The sequence below is a fragment of the Triticum urartu genome, chromosome 7A (assembly GCF_056163025.1).
Source record: "Triticum urartu cultivar PI428250 chromosome 7A, HENAU_Tu73, whole genome shotgun sequence".
In the NCBI taxonomy this organism is placed as follows: domain Eukaryota; kingdom Viridiplantae; phylum Streptophyta; class Magnoliopsida; order Poales; family Poaceae; genus Triticum; species Triticum urartu.
In genome coordinates, this window is record NC_141879.1 from 690901224 (window position 1) to 690915534 (window position 14311).

Below are 14311 nucleotides of genomic sequence, written 5' to 3' on the forward strand. Positions count from 1 at the left end.
CCACAGGAAGAACAAGTTATGCACGAAGGCATATCAACATCAAAGGTATCAGCTAGCCTATTACAAGGCAACATGGTGCCCATAATAACATAATTGTTTTTCACAAAGGAGAGGCAGTTTTAAACTGGCGTCCGGTTCAAGCTTGGTCACCAGCCTGACCTGATGGTTGTGGGTCGTCCTGTGCCGCTTCAGCCTCCGTATCCCTACCCAGTGGCTGGAAATCCACAGTTGTCCAGTCGATTCCCATTAATGCTTGAAAAACAGCTTCATCGTGGATCAGCAAGGACGGGTCAATATCGGGAGCGTAAGTATGCTTACGGATTGGAGGAATCAGATTTTCCGATTCATGGATTGGCGCAGCTATTCGCTTGTTCTGACTGTCATATTGCGCTTGATAACGAGACAAGTCTGCTTCCTTAGCCAACTGACAAGCTAGTGGATGCACCTCCCGGTTTATCGCTCGCAGATCCACTTCACCGAATTCTGATCCATCTTCCTTCAAGCTGGGATAGCCCTGAGCCGCTTCAACAGGATCAAAATCCGGCACCCAGGCTTTTGCCCGGATTAAAGCATTGATTGCGCCGGTTCGAGCAGCAGATTTCTTTAGCTCTTCAATCCGGGCAGGAAGCACCGACAGTTTCATCAGAGTATCTTGAATCAAAGTAGGCGCCGATTTGTTATGAGACGCGGTACAGATGATCCGCTGGGCACCAGTATACAATTGTTCAACCAAGGTATAGGCGGCTTTCAATTTCTTCCGCACATCTGACCCCAAGTGACCAATGCGTGTCCCTGAAATACCATAAAAGGTTAATAAACCGGCGACTCTGTAAGAAGGCAGAACCAATTCAGAAGGCAAGCTGGCTTACCAAAGATAGCAGTGGTCATGGCATGAACGTGCCGCTTTATGCTGGTTAGTTCATCCGTCACTGGTTTCAGTGCAGCCTCAGCATCCTCTGCTCGTTTGATCAAAGCGGATTTCTCAGTGGCCCAGTCCGCCCATTTCTTTTTGAAGTTTTCCTTAAGTTGTTCCATGGCGCTTAAAGCACTGGCCAATTCCTCTTTTGCTTTGGAGGTTTCAGCTTGTTGGGTTTTCAGGGCTTCTTGAAGATTGATGACTTGGTTCTCTTTCGTCTTTAGCTCCGCATGCAGGCATACAGATATATGTTTCAACAAATCGGTAGAAGGATTTAAGTACCAACCACATAACAAGTTATGCGCTTAGCACTTGGGGGCTAATGCATATTCGATCTCCATCTTTCAATTGTTTACAAAGTCCCAAGCTCAATACAAGTATTCAACTTGGCACTTGGGGGCTAATGGCTATTTGATCATATGTATTCTGATGCGGCAGATTACTTAAAGTACCGGTTTAACTACGCTAAGTTGAACCGGCCCTTGGGGACTACATCAGCAAATTTCAAAGCATCAAGATTCATATTATTAAGTCCCGGTTTGAAGGAATATTTCAAATCGGCCCTTAGGGGCTAGGCGAGTCAGCAAGAATGAAAGCATACAAGCAGGAAGGAGCATATGGAAGTTACCTCATATTTATCCTTCATCATGTTAACCAGACAGGCTTCATAGTCACGGCTGGTATACAGCCGGTTCAGATAGCCGGAATGGATATCTTGGGCGTTCAGAGCAGCGTAAGCCGTCAGATCATCATTCCACTTGCCTTTGCCCAAAGCAGCTAATTCTTCCTTGGCAGAATGTTTGGATAAAGTGACAGGATTGCTTGGCTCACTATGGCCAGTGCCAGTAATGACAACTTCATCATCATTGGTACCGCCGGTTTGCACTGGAGCTGTTGGCTTGTCAGTAGGTTTTGCGGGACCGGTGGAGCTTTCAACCCGGAGGGAACCTGTTGGCTGATAGATAGGATCTGAAGTATCAGTAGGTCTTTCCTCAGCAGTAAGATCATCATCTGGCTGTGGTGGATCATTGGGAATATCCTCAGGAATAGCCCCTTCAAGATTGGGTGTGGTGCCTGGTTCAAGAATGACATCTTCTTCGGCCGCTTTATCCAGGCGGGCCTTCTTGCTCAGCCTAGGTTTGGCCCTGAGAAGAATAACAAAATTAAATATAGCATACGTTCTAAGGCAATATACTGCAAACATCACAATAAATATAGCTTACCCAAGCACCGTTTTGAGCGGTGGGAACTGAGTAGCCGACGACTCGCTAGAAGATGAGTGGGAAATAACCTGATAATCGGAGTCAGACGGATTAAGAGGTTGACGAAAGCAGCCCGCTTTAGGACAAGCACTGACAAGCGAATTAGAGACCTCGGAATGATGTTTCCGAACCGGACTGTTCGGTAAACCGGCGGAGGTAACTACCTGGCCGCTGTGCCGGGTAGTGCGGCGAGCTTCCTGTTGTTGAGTCTTCATAAGAAGTTTAGGATCCAAATAAGCAAGAGGATGAGAAACTTTAACTTTCCGGTTTGCCTGACGGATTTTTTGTGAAGGCAAAGTTTCTGAATCGGAAGAGAGAATAATTACCTCTGCAACATCCGCATGGCTGGCTTCGGCATCATCGTGACAAATATCATCATCAATAAGATGCATGAAAAATAAACCAAGTGAGTCAAGCTCTACCTCAAAGTCCGGATTATCCACCTCGTCATCAGGGGCCGGATTAGAAGATGTAGTGGTTCTTTTCCGGTGGGCAGTCTTCTTCATAGCTTTAGTTTTTTGCCGGGTTGCTCTTTCCGGTTTATCTGCTTTCTCTGGTTTCTCCTGCGGAAGCTTTTTGCTCCAGAACGGATCATCGCCCTGATTATGCAGACACTGATATTAAAAACAATGACGAGACATATCAATAACAGATTCAGCAAAGAGAAAAATCAAAGTCTTACAGCTGGCGGTTTGTTGGTGGCACAGAAGGGAAGCAGGCCGGTTCTAGCGCAGATGTGCTCCGGTTCATTCAGTATCTTACGCACAGCTTCTGTGATCTCTTCACCGGAGAGCTGGAGTCTTGAATGTCGCAGTGGGTCATCCACACTATCAGTATATTTGCACATCAAACCGGAGCGCTGACTAAGGGGCAGTATGCTCCATGATATCCAACAGCGAGCAAGATCAACCCCTGTTAAACCGTTGGCCATAAAGGCTCTGAGCTTTGACAGCTAAGGAGCATATTTGCTTCTCTCCTGGGCACTCAATCATTGAGGAAAAGGATGGGTATTGCTGAGCCGCTCCGGACGAAAGCCAGGCAAGGGATTCTCACCAGCAGGGGAGGTGTCTTTGCAGTAGAACCATGTCTGATCCCACTCCTTGGGGTGACTGTGCAGCTTGGTGTGAGGGTATGTGACCTCTTTCCTTTTTTGAATCGCCATGCCACCCAACTCCGTATTAGAGCCATCAATAAACTCAGTACGGCGGTTGAGATGGAAAAGATCTCTGAATAATTCCACTGTGGGCTCCTCTTGAAAGAACACCTCACAGAGCACTTGGAAGTGGCACATATTTGTAACAGAGTTGGGGCCAGTGTCTTGCGGATGGAGTTGGAAATCAGCTAGAACATCCCAGTAGATTTTAGAACCGGGCGGTTTAAAACCCCGGGCTAAGTGGTCTACGAAAACAACAACCTCTCCTTCTCGAGGTGTGGGGGGGCATTCTTTGCCAGGAGCCCTCCAATGGACGGTGTCTTTGCTGCCCAAGGCGCCAATCAGGACTAAATCGTCCAGTTGATCCTCTGTGACGCGAGAAGGGACCCAATTGCACTCATACACTTGCTTGGCTATGATGAAATCTACAAAGTACGTTGATATGTGCAATGTTAAACCGGAAGCAGATCTATCTAAACCGGAGTTTATGAAGCAACAGCATCACGGCGGTTCAACCAGGGGACTAATGATATATGATAAGATTGCTTTTTCAAAGGTGAACCGCCTATGTGGTAAAGAGGATACAGATCTAAGGCAAGAATGACTAAGGAAGGTAAAAACAGATTTCATAAGGTCACAGTGAAATTTTGGATCTACCGTAAGACAGGAAAATAAAAGGATTTAGACCTAAATGGTTGATCTCAAAGCAATTCACAAGGGACCAGATCAATGTTTTATGCGCATAAAGGTTTGCTTTGGTAGCAGAAGATAAGCCGTTACGGGGAATACATCAGGTTTGAAGTTTTATTCATGGGCTAAAGAAGAAACAAAGGAAGAACATCGCCAGAGTCTCGATGAACTTCGACGAACGAGGAAACCCTAGAACAGATCTGCGGGGGAAAGGAAAGAAGATTTACCGGAGCTGAGGAAGAAGCGGAAGGTCGCCGCGATGCTCTGGTGTGCTCAGGTTGATGCAGCGGCCAAGGTTGATGCAGAGGTCGACGGTGGCGGCGGAGCTCCGAAGCTGGGCAACGCGAAGAAGATGAAGCAGAAGGGGTCGGAGGGAAAGAGAAAGGAAATGACCCTTCGGTCCTATTTATAAAGAAAGGGATATGCGAGACGCGAGAATCAAGGAGCCGCGAGTTTGGAAACGAAGCCGCGGCCTTAATTACCGCAGGCTTGTTAACAGGATAAGGTTTTTATAACTAGTGACGTCACACCGGTCTACCGCGAGCAGAGAAGATGACATCACGGCTGTTTAACAAAATACAAGAAGATGTTGAGGATGAAGATTTTTGCTAAGGATTGACATGAACATGTTCAAATCAATTTGGGGCCTAATGTTGGGGATATTACTACTGGGCGTAAACCGGCCAGGACAGGGCCGGGTTAACTTCATCAGTAGTTGAGTATGATAAAAGCCCATGATGGCAGATGAGGGCTGAAGGCCCATAATCGGTTTAAGGCCTATAGCTATAAACCGGCGTCGGTATGTAACTTGTGTTATAAGTTAGGAATAGTGGAGACCGAACCAGACGCATCTATGAGCCGGTATCGGGACTCTGTAAACCGACGGGCATCACCCATGTATATAAGGGGACGACCTGGCGGCGGTTCAAGGACAGACAATGACTCGAGACATAGGCGAAGCTTATTCGCTCCCTAGTCATCGAAACACCCATCAATTCCATCACAACTAGAAGTAGGCTTTTACCTTCATTGAAGGGGCCGAACTACTATAAACTCTCTTGCGTCCTTGTGTCCGCTTTAACCCCTTCAAGCTAACCCGTAGCGATGGCTCCACGACTAAGTCCTTTCTCTAGGACATATGCCGTGACAAAACCACGACAAGGAGTACTAGTGAGGTACACATTAATAACACGTATATACTTTGTTGAACTTTCCAGCCTTCTTATCTACCATGCATTTGGGGTAATTCCGCTACCAGTGACCGTTCCCCTTACAATAGAAGCACTTAGTCTCGGGTTTGGGTTCAACCTTGGGTTCCTTCACTGGAGCGGCAACTGGTTTGCCATCCATGAAGTTTCCCTTCTAGCCCTTGCCCTTCTTGAAACCTGTGGTCTTGTTAAACCATCAACACTTGATGCTCCTTCTTGATTTCTACCTTTTGCGGTCTTAAGCACCGCGAACAGCTCCGGGATCAACTCCATCCCTTGCATGTCATAGTTCATCACGAAGATCTAGTAGCTTAGTGATAGTGGCTAGAGAACTCTATCAATCACTATCTTATCTGGAAGTTTAACTCCCACTTGATTTAAGTGATTGTAGCACCCAGACATTCTGAGCACATGCTCACTAGCTGAGCTATTCTCCTCCATCTTGTTGGCAAAAGAACTTGTCAGAGGTCTCACACCTCTCAACACGGGCATGAGCCTGAAATCCCAATTTCAGCTCTTGGAACATCTCATATGTTCTATGGCGTTCAAAACGTCATTGGAATCCCGATTCTAAGCCGTAAAGTATGGTGCACTAAACTATCAGGTAGTCATCAGAATGTGTCTCTCAGGTGTTCACAACATCCACAGACAACGTTGTAGGGGTTTGCACATCGAGTGGTGCATCAAAGACGTAAGCCTTCTGTGTAGCAGTGAGGACACTCCTCGGACTACGGACCTAGTCCGCATCATTGCTTACAATATCTTTCAACTTAATCTTTCTCTAGGAACGTATTGAAATAGGGAGCTACAACGTGAGCTATTTATCTACAACATATTTGCGAAGACAATTTAGACTATGTTCATGATAATTAAGTTCATCTAATCAAATTACTCAATGAACTCCCACTCAGATAGACATCCCTCCAGTCATCTAAGTGAAACATGATCCGAGTTAACTAGGCCGTGTCCAATCATCACGTGAGACGGACTAGCCAACATCGGTGAACATCTTCATGTTGATCGTATCTTCTATACGACTCATGCTCGACCTTTCGGTCTTCCGTGTTCCGAGGCCATGTCTGTACGTGCTAGGCTCGTCAAGTCAACCTAAGTGTATTGCGTGTGTAAATCTGGCTTACACCTGTTGTATTCGAACGTTAGAATCTATCACACCCGATCATCACGTGGTGCTTCGAAACAACGAACCTTCGCAACGGTGCACAGTTAGGGGGAACACTTTCTTGAAATTATTGCGAGGGATCATCTTATTTAAGCTACCGTCATTCTAAGCAAATAAGATGTAAAACATGATAAACATCACATGCAATCAAATAGTGACATGATATGGCCAATATCATTTTGCTCCTTTTGATCTCCATCTTCGGGGCTCCATGATCATCGTTGTCACCGGCATGACACCATGATCTCCATCATCATGATCTTCATCATCGTGTCTTCTTGAAGTTGTCTCGTCATCTATTACTTCTACTACTATGGCTAATGCTTTAACAATAAAGTAAAGTAATTACATGACGTTTATGTTGACACGCAGGTCATAAATAAATTAAGACAACTCCTATGGCTCCTGCCGGTTTTCATACTCATCGACATGCAAGTCATGATTCCTATTACAAGCACATGATCAATCTCATACATCACATATATCATTCATCACATCCTTTTGGCCATATCACATCACAAGGCATATGCTGCAAAAACAAGTTAGACGTCCTCTAATTATTGTTGCAAGTTTTTACGTGGCTGCTATAGGTTTCTAGCAAGAACGTTTCTTACCTACGCTAAAACCACAACGTGAATTGCCAATTTCTATTTACCCTTCATAAGGACCCTATTCATCGAATCCGATTCGACTAAAGTGGGAGAGACAGACACCCGCCAGCCACCTTATGCAACTAGTGCATGTCAGTTGGTGGAACCAGTCTCACATAAGCGTACGTGTAAGGTCAGTCCGGGCCGCTTCATCCCACGATGCCGCCGAATCAAGATAAGACTAGTAACGGCAAGCAAATTGACAATATCGACGCCCACAACTGCTTTGTGTTCTACTCGTGCATAGTAACTACGCATAGACCTAGCTCATGATGCCACTATTGGGGATCGTAGAAGAAATTTAAAATTTTCTACTCATCACCAAGATCAATCTATGGAGTCATCTAGGAACGAGGGAGAGAGGAGTGCATCTACATACCCTTGTAGATCGCGCGCGGAAGCGTTCAAGAGAACGGGGTTGATGGAGTCGTACTCGACGTGATTCAAATCACCGATGACCTAGTGCCGAACCGACGGCACCTCCGCGTTTAACACACGTACGGTTAGGAAGACGTCTCCTGCTTCTTGATCCAGCAAGGGGGAAGGAGAGGTTGATGAAGATCCAGCAGCACGACGGCGTGGTGGTGGATGCAGCAGGATCCCGGCAGGGCTTCGCCAAGCACAAGCGGGGAGGAGAGGTGTTACGGAGGGAGAGGGAGGCGCCAAGAGCAAGGGGTCCGGCTGCCCTCCCTCCCCCCTCTTTATATAGGGGCCTTGGGGGGGGGGGCTGGCCCTAGGGAGATGGATCTCCAAGGGGCGGCGGCCAAGGGTGGCTTCCCCCCAAGCCAAGTGGGGGGCGCCCCACCCCTAGGGTTTCCCAACCCTAGACACAGGGCAGGCCCAAGGGGGGGCGCACCAGCCCACTAAGGGCTGGTTCTCCACCCAATTCAGCCCATGGGGCCCTATGGGATAGGTGGTCCCACCCGGTGGACCCCCGGGACCCTTCCGGTGGTCCCGGTACAATACCGGTAACCCCCGAAACCTTCCCGATGGCCAAAACTGGACTTCCCATATATAAATCTTTACGTCTGGACCATTCCGGAACTCCTCGTGATGTCCGGGATCTCATCCAGGACTCCGAACAACTTTCGGGTTACTGCATACTAATATCTCTACAACCCTAGCGTCACCGAACCTTAAGTGTGTAGACCCTACGGGTTCGGGAGACATGCAGACATGACCGAGACGCCTCTCCGGTCAATAACCAACATCGGGATCTGGATACCCATGTTGGCTCCCACGTGCTCCATGATGATCTCATCGGATGAACCATGATGTCAAGGATTCAATCAATCCCGTATTCAATTCCCTTTGTCCAGCGGTATTGTACTTGCCCGAGATTCGATCGTCGGTATCCCGATACCTTGTTCAATCTCGTTACCGGCAAGTCTCTTTACTCGTTCCGTAACACATCATCCCGTGATCAACTCCTTGGTCACATTCTGCTTATTATGATGATGTCCTACTGAGTGGGCCCAGAGATACCTCTCCGTTACACGGAGTGACAAATCCCAGTCTTGATTCATGCCAACCCAACAGACACTTTCGGAGATACCTGTAGTGTACCTTTATAGCCACCCAGTTACGTTGTGACGTTTGGCACACCCAAAGCACTCCTACGGTATCCGGGAGTTGCACAATCTCATGGTCTAAGGAAATGATACTTGGCATTAGAAAAGCTTTAGCAAACGAACTACACGATCTTGTGCTAGGCTTAGGATTGGGTCTTGTCCATCACATCATTCTCCTAATGATGTGATCCCGTTATCAACGACATCCAATGTCCATGGTCAGGAAACTGTAACCATCTTTTGATCAACGAGCTAGTCAACTAGAGGCTTACTAGGGACATGGCGTTGTCTATTTATCCACACATGTATCTGAGTTTCCTATCAATACAATTCTAGCATGGATAATAAACGATTATCATGAACAATGAAATATAATAATAATAACTAATTTATTATTGCCTCTAGGGCATATTTCCAACAAGTATGATCTCTACTTATGCATCCAAAAACCTTTAAACCAGATTGGCCACATAATTCCACTATATCTACCTATATGCTGTATTATTTTGCCATTCTAAGCAAATTTGTATGTGTTATCTCTAATTTTCAAAATAAACTTCTCCTTTGTGTGTTCGTTCTGCTTGCGAAGCGGTGAGGGGTGGCTAATATTTTCCATGCTAGATGTGTTATTCTCACGATGAGTGTTTATTCACTTGTCATTGCACGAGAGTAAGGCAAAGGTATTAGGGATGCCCAGTCCCGAAATGAAAAATGAATTTACTTTATGTTGTCAAATAATAAATTCCTTGGAAAGTGTTGGTATGGAGGGCAACCGTGGATACGGCTAGCCATGGAAAGTGAAAGTATGGTTGAAAAAGGAATAAACTTTATTTTCTATTTGGGAACCGCCTATGATATATCTAGCATGGAAAATGTTGGGAACTCTAAGTTGTTTTCGTTGGTGGGAAGGATACGCCTCCCAAAATGCTTTTATCTTTAATTTTTTTGCTTTGAGCTCTGGCACCTCTACAAATCCCTACTTCCCTCTATGAAGGGTCTTTCTTTACTTTATGCAATTTTTATTTGGAATTTGAGTCTCCATCTTCTCTTATAAAAGCACCAACTAGAAGGCAATATGATCGTACTTGAGTATTGGGTGTAGTTAATATGCGAGTGTGTTTCATGAATGGATCAATGATTGAGCATGACGGGCTAGGGATAGCTTATTTTAGCGTTGATATTTTGAAAGACATGGTTGCTTGTTGATATGCTTGAGTATTTAAATTATCGTGTCAAAACTAGACTATTGCTTTGAACAATATAAAAGTCCAAATGTCCATGCTATAAAGAAAAGAATATGATATGACATGTTAGGCAACATTCCACATCAAAAATTCTGTTTTTATCACTTACCTACTCGAGGACGAGTAGGAGTTAAGCTTGGGGATGCTGATACGTCTCCAACATATCTATAATTTTGAATTATTCCATGCTGTTATATTGTCAATCTTGGATGTTTTATAATCATTTTATATCATTTTTTGGTACTAACCTATTGACATAGTGTCAAGTCCAGTTGCTGTTTTCTGCATGTTTTTACATCGCATAAAATCAATACCAAATGGAATCCAAATGCAAGGAAACTTTACGGAGATTTTTTATGGACCAGAAGACACCTAATGGGCCAAGCCTACGCCTGGGGGGTACTCCGAGAAGAGAACAACCCACCAGGGCGCGCCAGGAGGCCCAGGCGCGCCCTGGTCGGTTGTGCCCACTTCGGTGCCCCTCGGACCGCCTCTTTGCTCTATAAATACCCCAATATTCCAGAAACCCTAGGGGAGTTGACGAAATCAATTCCAGCCGCTGCAGAGTCCAGAACCACCAGATCCAATCTATACACCATCACGGATTGGGTTCACCACCTCCATTGGCGCTTCTCCGATGATGCATGAGTAGTTATTTTGTAGACCTCCAGGTCCGTAGTTAGTAGCTAGATGACTTCCTATCTCTCGCTGAATTCTCAATAAAATGGTCTTTTGAAGATCCATATGATGTAACTCTTTTGCGGTGTGTTTGTAGGGATCAAATGAACTTTGAGTTTATGATCAGAATTATCTTTTTATATCCATGAAAGTATTTGAGTTTTTTTGATCTCTTTTATGCGTGATTTCTTATAGCCTTGTATTTCTTCTTCGATATTTGGGTTTTGTTTGGCCAACTTGATCTATTTATCTTGCAATCGGAAGAGGTGATTTGTAGTGGGTTCGATCTTATGGTGCTTGATCCCAATGACAGAAGGGGAACCGACACGTATGCATTGTTGCTACTAAGGATAAAACAATGGGGTCTATCTCTACATAGATAGATCTTGTCTACATCATGTCATCATTCTTATTGCATTACTCCGTTTCTCCATGAACTTAATACACTAGATGCATGCTGGATAGCGGTTGATGTGTGGAGTAATAGTAGTAGATGCAGGCATGAGTCGGTCTACTAATCTTGGACGTGATGCCTATGTAATGATCATTGCCTGGATATCGTCATGATTATTTGAAATTCTATCAATTGCCCAACAGTAATTTGTTCACCCACCATTTGCTATTTTTCTCGAGAGAAGCCACTAGTGAAACCTATGGCCCCCAGATCTCTTTCTCATATATTTGCCTTTGCGATCTACTTTTTTTGCATTTATTCTCAGATCTATTAAATCAAAAATACAAAAATACCTTGCTGCATTTTATTATTATTTATTTTATTTGGTGGTCGATCTATCAATCTACTACAATTTTATGTTAGTCCGTTGGGCGCCGTTACCCGGAAGGTATTGACAACCCCTTTAACACACCAGGTTGCGAGAATTTGTTATCTGTGTGCAGGGGCTGTTTACGTTGTGTTGCTTGTTTCTCCTACTAGTTCGATAACCTTGGTTTCATATCCGAGGGAAATACCTACCGCTGCTGTGCTGCATCATCCCTTCCTCTTTGGAGAAATACCGACGTAGCTTCGATCCGCATCAAGCCCCAGCGCTCGGTCGCCGATGCGTGCCTTCGAGCGCGCATGCCACCCTGCCTGAGAGCCGGCTGGCCCTCTGCCTATTGGGCCAGGCCCCTGCTAATTAGTGGGGGGATAACCCCCCTTTAGTACCTAACTACCCAGCTAACCCCCACTGACATGTGCCCCCCAGCTAAATAATCCCCTTTAGTTGAAATAACCCCGCAGAGCCAATGGCATGTGGGACCCCATGCACTATTCAAATGGATAAGGCTAATGAGTCAGTAGTTGACTCAACACACTCTGGCCCCACATGTCATACACATGCACACTTTGCTGGGTACACTTTTGTGTACCCATAGCAATTTATATGTTTATTAATTCAGATTAAATTAAATTTAGAAAAATGTTTAAAAGTTTGAAAAATCATATAAAAGAATGTATAACTCGGATGAAAATAATTTATATATGAAAGTTGATCAGAAAAATATGACAAACCCGTTTATGCCCTACACATACCTGTCACACCCCTCCAACACTGCAAACATGGAACCTTCCCCTCCGGTTCGTCTCTCCGATATATAATTGCCTAAACCCGGGAAAATATTTCCAGATATTTTCCCGCTCCGTGTGTAACGCGTAGCACTGCATTAGGTCACCCCTAACACCGCATATTGCTATGTCATGCTTTGTGATGCATTTGTTTGCTTTATATTTACTGTTTCTCCCCCTCTTCTCTCCGGTAGACCCCGAGACCCATGCCGTTGCCCCTGTGATCGACTACGTCGACGATGACCCCTCCTTCTCGGCAGAGCTTACAGGGAAGCAAAACCCCCTTGATCATTCCTATATCGCCCATTCTTTCTCTATCATGCTTGTGTTAGATTTTGCTACTGTTGTTCGGTAGCTTCTATTCCGATGCATAGCCTACTTTTGTAACCTACTATTATTACTTTACCTAATATCCTAAATGCTTAGTATAGGTTGGTTAGTGATCAATGAGTGACCCCTCACCCTTGTCCTTTTTACCCCGCTTGGTTACTGATGCCTTGATCAAGGTAATCGATGTGGTAAGACCGACACATCATCGCACACCCCCTTAATTGTACGACTCTGCAGAGGTACTATCGAGTGTCGAGGGAGATACCTCCTACCTCACTCCTAATGATATCTATGATAAATGTTTATTATTCATGCCCTAGAGGAAATAACAAAGTTGCTATTTATATTTCCTTATATCATGATAAATGTTTATTATTCATGCTAGAATTGTATTAACCGGAAACTTAGTACATGTGTGAATACATAGCCAAACAAAATGTTACTGGTATGCCTCTACTTGACTAGCTCGTTGAATCAAAGATGGTGATGTTTCCTAACCATAGACATGAGTTGTAATTTGATTAACGGGATCACATCATTAGAGAATGATGTGATTGACTTGACCCATTCCGTTAGCTTAGCATTTGATCGTTTAGTATATTGATATTGCTTTCTTCATGACTTATACATGTTCCTATGACTATGAGATTATGCAACTCCCGAATACCGAAGGAACACTTTGTGTGCTACCAAACGTCACAACGTAACGGGGTGATTATAAAGCTGCTCTACAGGTGTCTCTGATGGTACTTGTTGAGTTGGCATAGATCAAGATTAGGATTTGTCACTCCGATTGTCGGAGAGGTATCTCTGGACCCTCTCGGTAATACACATCACTATAAGCCTTGCAAGCAATGTAACTAATGAGTTAGTTGCGGGATGATGCATTACGAAATGAGTAAAGAGACTTGCCGGTAACGAGATTGAACTAGGTATTGAGATACCGACGATCGAATCTCGGGCAAGTAACATGCCGTTGACAAGGGAACAACGTATGTTGTTATGCGGTTTGACCGATAAAGATCTTCGTAGAATATGTAGGAACCAATACGAGAATCCAGGTTCCGCTATTGGTTATTGACCGAAGATGAGTCTCGGTCATGTCTACATAGTTCTCGAACCCGTAGGGTCCGCACGCTTAACGTTCGGTGACGATCGGTATTATGAGTTTATGTGTTTTGGTGTACCGAAGATAGTTCGGAGTCCCGGATGTGATCATGGACATGACGAGGAGTCTCGAAATGGCCGAGACATAAAGATTGATATATTGTACTGCTACCTCTTGAGCACTACGTTGGTTTTCCCTTGAAGAGGAAAGGGTGATGCAACAAAGTAGCGTAAGTATTTCCCTCAGTTTTTGAGAACCAATGTATCAATCCAGTAGGAGATCACGCTCAAGTCCCACACACCTACACAAACAAATAAGAACCTCGCAACCAACGCGATAAAGGGGTTTTCAAGCCCTTCTCGGTCACTTACGAGAGTGAGATCTGATGGATATGATAAGATAATATTTTTGGTATTTTTATGATAAAGATGCAAAGTAAAATAACTGGCAAAGAAAATAACTAAGTGTTGGAAGATTAATATGATGAAAGATAGACCCGGGGGCCATAGGTTTCACTAGTGGCTTCTCTCAAGAGCATAAGTATTACGGTGGGTAAACGAATTACTGTCGAGCAATTGATAGAATTGAGCATAGTTATGAGAATATCTAGGTATGATCATGTATGTAGGCTACTACTATTACTCCACACATCGACCGCTATCCAGCATGCATCTAGAGTATTAAGTTCATAAGAATAGAGTAATGCTTTAAGTCTTGGCAAATAGGCTGAGAGAAGTACTGGATGAGATCATTTCCG